At 51.1% G+C, this 8,192-nt stretch overlaps 1 long non-coding RNA gene across 1 annotated transcript; it reads right to left on the reverse strand.

Annotated features, from left to right (window-relative positions):
- Positions 1-1,886: 1,886 nt before the first annotated feature.
- Positions 1,887-5,255, reverse strand: LOC136569855 (uncharacterized). The gene is made up of 3 exons (XR_010785487.1): positions 5,080-5,255; positions 3,195-3,293; positions 1,887-1,943 (listed from the first exon to the last, which is right to left on the reverse strand). It is a non-coding gene; the product is annotated as an uncharacterized lncRNA (long non-coding RNA).
- Positions 5,256-8,192: the final 2,937 nt, after the last annotated feature.

Raw genomic sequence — 8,192 nt, forward strand, 5'->3', positions numbered from 1 at the left:
TTTCTGGGATTTTTTGGGGAATTTCTGGGAATTTTTTGGGGAATTTCTGGAGATTTTGGGCAGAATTTTTCCAGGAATTTTTCCAGGAATTCTGGGATTTTTGGGGGATTTTTGGGGGGAATTTTTTGGGGATTTTTGGGCGGAATTTTTCCAGGCATTTTTCCATGAATTTCCTTTGGGAATTCTGGAATTTCCTCCCATCTCTCACCTTGCCCAGCTGCTTTGGGGACTCTTTCCCTCCTGGCCCCGGGCGCTTCCCTGGGATCCGGGTGGGGGCTGGGAGGTGCCAAAGGGGCTCTGGGGTGGGATTGGGGGGTTTGGGATCAGCGGCTCAGCATTCCCAAAACTCCCTCCAAATTCCCAAATTTCCCTCCCAAATTCCCAAAATCCCTCCAAATTCCCAAATTTCCCACCGAATTCCCAAAATCCCCACCAAATTCCCAAAATCCCTCCCAAATTCCCAAAATCCCCACCAAATTCCCAAAATTCCCTCCAAATTCCCAAAATCCCTCCCAAATTCCCCTTCCCATTCCCAAAATTCCCACCAAATTCCCAAAATCCCACCCAAATTCCCAAAATTCCCTCCAAATTCCCAAATTTCCCTCCCAAATTCCCAAATTCCCACCAAATTCCCACATTTCCCTCCAAATTCCACACATTTCCCTCCAAATTCCCAAATTTCCCTCCCAAATTCCCAATTTCCCTCCCAAATTCCCAAAATTCCCACCAAATTCCCAAAATTCCCTCAAAATTCCCCTCCCATTCCCAAAATCCCCTCCCAATTCCCAAATTTCCCTCCAAATTCCCACATTTCCCTCCAAATTCCCATTCCCAAAATTCCCTCCAAATTCCCAAAATCCCCACCAAATTCCCCTTCCCCATTCCCAATTTCCCCCCAAATTCCCAAATTTCCCTTCCCCATTCCCAAATTTCCTCGAAATTCCCAATTTTCCCTCCCAAATCCCCAAATTTTCCCCAAAATTCCCGATTTTCCCCCCTCATTGCCCATTTTCCCCCAAAATTCCCAAATTTCCCCCAAAACCTCAAATTTCCCGATCAATTTCCCCCCACCATTCCCAATTTATCCCCCAAAATCCCACATTTTCCCCCAAATTTCCCCCAATCCCCAAATTCCCCAAATCCCCAAATTCCCTCCAAAACCCAGATTTCCCCAAACTCCCCAAATTTCCCCCTCGTTCCCAAATTTCCCTCCCAAATCCCCAAATTTCCCCCAATTTCCCAAAATTCCTTCCAAATTCCCCTTCCCATTCCCAATTTCCCCCCAAATTCCCAAATTTCCCCCAAATTCCCAAATTTCCCCCCAATTCCCAATTTTCCCCCAAAATTCCCAAATTTCCCTCCCAAATCCCCAAAATTTCCCCAAATTTCCCCCCAAATTCCCCTCACCCATTCCCAAATTTCCTCTTAAATTCCCAAATTTCCCTCCCAAAACCTCAAATTTCCCCCAAATTCCCAAATTCCCCAAATTCCCAAAATTCCTTCCAAATTCCCCTTCCCATTCCCAATTTCCCCCCAAATTCCCAAATTTCCTCTAAATTCCCAATTTCCCTCTAAATTCCCAATTTTCCCTCCCAAATTCCCAAATTTCCCCCAAAATCCCCAAATTTCCCCCCCAAGTTTCCTCTAAATTCCCAAATTTCCCTCCCAAAATTCCCAATTTTCCCTCCCAAATCCCAAATTTCCCCCCAAATTCCCAAATTTCCCTCCCAAAATTCCCAATTTTCCCTCCCAAATCCCCAAATTTCCCCCAAAATTCCCAAATTTTCCCCAAATTCCCCCCAAATTTCCCCCTTCCGTACCCGTTTTGCTCCTCTCGGTTCCTCCCTCGTGTCCGGCGCCCTCGGAATTCCCAGAATTCCAGAATTCCAGAATTCCCGGAATTCCCGGAATTTCCTGCGTGTGGCTCCGCCCCCCTCTGCGGCCTGCGGGGAAAATCCCAATTTTCCACTTTTTCCCCCAATTTTTCCCCCATTTTTCCCCATTTCCCATTTTTCCCCAATTTGCCCCAAATTTTCCCATTTTCCCCAATTTTTCCCCAATTTTCTCCCTTTTCCCCCAATTCCCCCCAAAATTTTCCCATTTTTTCCCCAAATTTTCCCCATTTCCCCCCATTTTCTCCATTTACTCCAATTTTTTCCTTTATTTTTCCCCATTTTTTCCCCATTTTTACCCCAATTTCCCCCAAATTTTCCCATTTTCCCCAATTTTTCCCAAATTTTTCTGCAATTCCCATTTTCCACCAATTTTCCCCGATTTTTCCCCATTTTTCTCCAATTTCTCCCCATTTCCCCATTTTTCCCCAATTTTTCCATTTCCCCCCATTTTCCCCAATTTTTTCCCTAATTTTTCCCAATTTTCCCTATTCCCCCCCATTTTCTCCAATTTTCCCCCAATTTCCCCCATTTTTCCCTCATTTTATCCAATTATTCCCCAATTCCCCCCATTTTCTCCATTTTCCCCATTTCCCCCAATTTTATTCCAATTTTTCCCCATTTCCCCCCAATTTTCCCCCCAATTTTTCCCAATTTTATTCCAATTTTTCCCCATTTTCCCCCCAATTTTCTCCCCAATTTTTCCCCATTTCCCCCCATTTTTCCCAATTTTCGCCATTTTTTCCCAATTTTCCCCCATTTTATTCCAATTTTTTCCCCATTTTCCCCCCCAATTTTTTCCCCATTTTTTTCCCCATTTTCCACCAATTTTTCCCATTTTCCCCCATTTTTTCCCCATTTTTCCTTTTCTACCATTTTCCCCCATTTTCTCCAATTTTTTCCCAATTTTCCCCAATTTTCCCCCAATTTCTCCCCAATTCCCCCCATTTTCTCCATTTTCTCCCCAATTTTCCCCAATTTTATTCCAATTTTTCCCCCAATTTTCCCCCAATTTTATTCCAATTTTTCCCCATTTTCCCCCCAATTTTCCCCCATTTTTCCCCAATTTTATTCCAATTTTTCCCCATTTTCCCCCCAATTTTCCCCCATTTTTCCCAATTTTTTCCCCAATTTTTTCCCCATTTTCCCCCCAATTTTCCCCCCAATTTTATTCCAATTTTATTCAAATTTTTCCCCATTTTCCCCCCAATTTTCCCCCATATTTTCCCCCATTTTTCCCAATTTTTTCCCCCATTTTTTCCCCAATTTTCCCAATTTTCCCCATTTTTCCCCCATTTCCACCTGTCCCCTCCCCCCCTGGCGCTGCCGGGGGCAGAGAAGCTTCCGGAAGGTTGGCGGAAAGCGGAGCCGGAATGGGGAGAATCCGGGAAACTCAGGGGCCTGGAAATGGGGAAAAAATGGGAAAAAATGAGAAAAAAATTGAGAAAAATGGGGAAAATTGGGGAAAAAATGGGGGAAAATTGGGGTAAAAAATGGGGGAAATTTGGGGAAAATTGGGAAAAATTGGGAAAAATGAGAAAAAATTAGAAAAATGGGGAAAAATTTGGGGAAAATTGGGGGGGAATGGGGAAAAATTGGGGGGAAATTGGGGGGAAAATGGGGTGAAAAATTGGGGGAAATTTGGGGAAAATTTGGGGGGGAAATTGGGGTAAAAAATGGGGGAAATAGGGAAAATTGGGGGGGAAATTTGGGGGAAATTGGGGTGAAATTGGGGGAAATTGGGGTAAAAAATGGGGGAAAATTGGGGGGGAAAATTGGGGGGAAAGTTGGGGGGAAATTTGGGGGAAATTGGGGTAAGATTTGGGGGAAAATGGGGAAATTTGGGGAAAAATGGGGGGAAATTGGGGTAAGATTTGGGGGAAAATTGGGGTAAATATATGGGGGAAATTTGGGGTGAAATTGGGGTAAAAATGGGGAAAAATTGGGGGGAAAATGGGGTAAAAAATGGGGGAAATTTGGGGGAAATGGGGAAAATTGGGGGGAAAATTGGGGGAAAATTTGGGGGGAAATTGGGGAAAAATTGGGGAAAATTTGGGGGAAATTGGGGTAAAATTTGGGTGGAAAATGGGGGGGAAAATTGGGGAAAAATTGGGGGGAAAATTTGCGGGAAATTTGGGTAAAATTTGGGGAAAATTTGGGGGGAAATTTTAGGGGAAATTTCAGGAGGATTTTGGGAGGAATTTTGGGGGAAATTATGGGAATTTTGGGGGGAATTTTGATGGGGATTTGGGAGGAATTTTTGGGAATTTTGGGGGGAAATTTGGGGAAATTTTAGGAGAATTTTGGGAGGAATTTGGGAGGGAATTTTAGGGGAATTTTTTGGGGAATTTGGGGAAAATTCTGGGAATTTTGAAGGGAATTTTGGGGAAATTTTAGGGGAAATTTTAGGGGAATTTGGGAGGGAATTTTAGGGGGAAATTCAGGGAATTTTGAAGGGAATTTTAGGGGGAAATTCTGGGAATTTTGAGGGGAATTTTTGGGGAAATTTTAGGGGAATTTGGGGGGAAATTCTGGGAATTTTGAAGGGAATTTTGAGGAAATATTTGGGGGATTTTGGGGGAAATTCAGGGAATTTTGAAGGGAATTTTAGGGGGATTTTGGGAGGATTTTGAGGGGAACTTGGGGGGGAATTTTGGGAAGATTTTGAGGGGAATTTGGGGGAAAATTCTGGGAATTTGGAAGGGAATTTCGGGGAAACTTTAGGGGAATTTTTGGAGAATTTGGGGGGAAATTCTGGGAATGTTGGGAGGATTTTGAGGGGAATTTTGAAGGGAATTTTGGGGGATTTTTTGGGAAATTTTAGGGGAATTTTTTGGGATTTTGGGGGGAAAGTCTGGGAATTTGGAAAGGAATTTTAGGGGAATTTTGAAGGGAATTTTGGGGGAATTTTAGGGGGAAATTGGGAGGGAATTTTGAAGGGAATTTTAGGGGGAAATTCAGGGAATTTTGAAGGGACTTTTAGGGGGAAATTCAGGGAATTTTGGGAGGAAATTCTGGGGGAATTTTAGGGGAATTTTAGGGGAAATTTTAGGGGAATTTGGGGGGAAATTCTGGGAATTTTGAAGGGAATTATGAGGAAATTTTAGGGGAATTTTTGGGGGAATTTTGGGGGAATTTTAGGGGAATTTTCGGGGGAATTTCGGGCAATTTTGGGCCTTTCCCTCACCTTTTCCCGTGCCCCGCCTGCGGCTCCCGGGCCGGGGTCGCCGCCAGCCCCGGCTGTGCCCGTTTGGTGCCCCCGCGCTGCCAGGAGGGGGCGCTGCGGAGCCCGGCCCGGAACGGCCCCGGGAGCGGCTCCGGATCCGCCCTGGGCTCCGGCCCGGCCGCTGCCAGCGCCTCCGACCAAGCCCTGTGGGCACAGCGGGCACCGGGATGGCACCGGGGGGACAGGGGGGACAAGGGGGGGACAAAGGGGATGTGGCACTGGGATGGCACCGGGATGGCACCGGGGGGACAGGGGGGACAGGGGGGACACGGGGGTGTGGCACTGGGATGGCACCGGGGGGACAGGGGGGACACGGGGATGTGGCACCGGGGTGGCACCGGGATGGCACCGGGGGGACAAGGGGGACAAGGGGGGACAAAGGGGATGTGGCACCGGGATGGCACCGGGGGGACAAAGGGGACACGGGGGTGTGGCACTGGGATGGCACCGGGATGGCACCGGGATGGCACCGGGGGGACAGGGGGGACAAGGGAGACAAAGGGGATGTGGCACTGGGATGGCACCGGGGGAACAAGGGGGACAAGGGGACACGGGGGTGTGGCACTGGGATGGCACCAGGGGGACAAGGGGACACGGGGGTGTGGCACTGGGATGGCACCAGGGGGACAAGGGGACACGGGGGTGTGGCACTGGGATGGCACCGGGGGGACAGGGGGGACACGGGGATGTGACACTGGGATGGCACCGGGGGGACAAGGGGGACAGGAGGGACACGGGGATGTTTGTACCAAGATGGCACCAATGGGACAAGGGGACACGGGGATGTGGCACTGGTGGCACCAGGGGGACAAGGGGACAGGGGAATGTGGCACTGGGATGGCACCAGGATGGCACCGGGGGGACAGGGGGGACAAGGGGGACAAAGGGGATGTGGCACCGAGATGGCACCAATGGGACAAAGGGACACGGGGGTGTGGCACTGGGATGGCACCGGGATGGCACCGGGGGGACAAGGGGGACAAGGGGACACGGGGGTGTGGCACCGAGATGGCACCGGGGGGACAAGGGGGACAAGGGGGACACGGGGGTGTGGCACTGGGATGGCACTGGGATGGCACCGGGGGGACAGGGGGGACACGGGGACACGGGGATGTGGCACCGGGATGGCACCGGGATGGCACCGGGGGGACAAGGGGACACGGGGGTGTGGCACTGGTGGCACCAATGGGACATGGGGACACAGGAATGTGGCACTGGTGGCACCAATGGGACAAAGGGACACGGGGATGTGACACCGGTGGCACCAATGGGACAAAGGGACACGGGGGTGTGGCACCGGGATGGCACCAAGGGACAAAGGGACACAGGGATGTGGCACTGGGATGGCACCGAGATGGCACCGGGGGGACAAGGGGGACAGGGGGGACACGGGGGTGTGGCACTGGGATGGCACCAAGGGACAAGGGAAACAAGGGGACACGGGGATGTGGCACTGGGATGGCACCAAGGGACAAGGGGTCAAGGGAAAGGTGGCACTGGTGGCACCAGGGGGACAAGGGGACACGGGGATGTGGCACTGGGATGGCACCAGGGGGACACTTAGAACATCTCAATGGCACCAATGGCACCAAGATGGCTCCAATGACATCAATGGCACCAAGATGGCACCCGTGACATCGATAGCACTCAGATGCCACCAATGGCACCACGATGGCACCAATGGCACCCACCACAACCCAATGGAACCAATGGCACCCATGACACCAAGATGGCACCCATGACATCAATGGCACTCAGATGCCACCAATGGCACCCAGGATCATCAGGTGCCACCAATGGCACCAAGATGGCTCCAATGACATCAATGGCACCAAGATGGCACCAATGGCACCAAGATGGCGCCAATGTCATCCATGACACCAAGATGGCTCCAATGGCACCCAAGACACGCAGAGGTCAACAATGGCACCCAGATGGCACCAATGACACCCACAAGAACCCAATGGAACCAATGGCACCCAAGATCATCAGATACCACCAATGGCACCCAGGACACTCAGATGGCACCAATGACATCAATGGCACCAAGATGGCTCCAATGGCACCAAGATGGCTCCAATGGCACCCACCACAACCCAATGGAACCAATGGCACCCAAGACACTCAGATGCCACCAATGGCACCAAGATGGCGCCCATGGCACCAAAATGGCTCCAATGACATCAATGGCACCAAGATGGCACCAATGACTCCAATGGCACCAAGATGGCTCCAATGGCACCAAGATGGCACCAATGACTCCAATGGCACCCAAGATGGCACCAATGGCACCAAGATGGCTCCAATGGCATCAATGGCACCAAGATGGCTCCAATGGCACCCACCACAACCCAATGGAACCAATGGCACCCAAGACACTCAGATGCCACCAATGGCACCAAGATGGCTCCAATGGCACCCAAGATCATCAGATGCCACCAATGGCTCCCGTGACATCAAGATGGCACCAACACCACCCACACCACCAACAGTCCACCAACCTCCTGGGCGTGCCGTCCTCGTGGGGCGGCACGATGACCACGGTGACGGTGACCGAGGTGCGCAGCAGGTCGATCATCTGCTCGTGGCTCAGGGCCACGGCGGCCACCTTGCACACCTCCAGCAGGCGGCGCCACCGCGGCCCGGGGACACCGGGGCACCCGCGCCGCGGGGGCGGCACCCAGGGCGACGAGGGCGACCGAGATGGCGCCGAGGTGGCGCCAATGGAACCCAGGTGGCAGCAATGGGACCAAGATGGCGGCAATGGCATCAATGGCACCCACAGCATCTTAATGGCAGCAATGGCACCCAAGACACTCAGATGGCACCAGTGGCACCAAGATGGCTCCAATGACATCAATGGCACCAAGATGGCTCCAGTGGCACCCAAGAGACTCAGATGGCACCAGTGGCTCCAAGATGGCTCCAATGACACCAATGGCACCAAGATGGCACCAATGGCACCCAAGACACTCAGATGCCACCAATGGCACCAAGATGGCACCCATGAGACCAATGGCACTCAGATGCCACCAACGTCACCCAAGACACTCAGATGCCACCAATGGCACCAA

The sequence above is a fragment of the Molothrus aeneus genome, unplaced genomic scaffold (genome assembly GCF_037042795.1).
Source record: "Molothrus aeneus isolate 106 unplaced genomic scaffold, BPBGC_Maene_1.0 scaffold_291, whole genome shotgun sequence".
Taxonomy (NCBI): Eukaryota; Metazoa; Chordata; class Aves; order Passeriformes; family Icteridae; genus Molothrus; species Molothrus aeneus.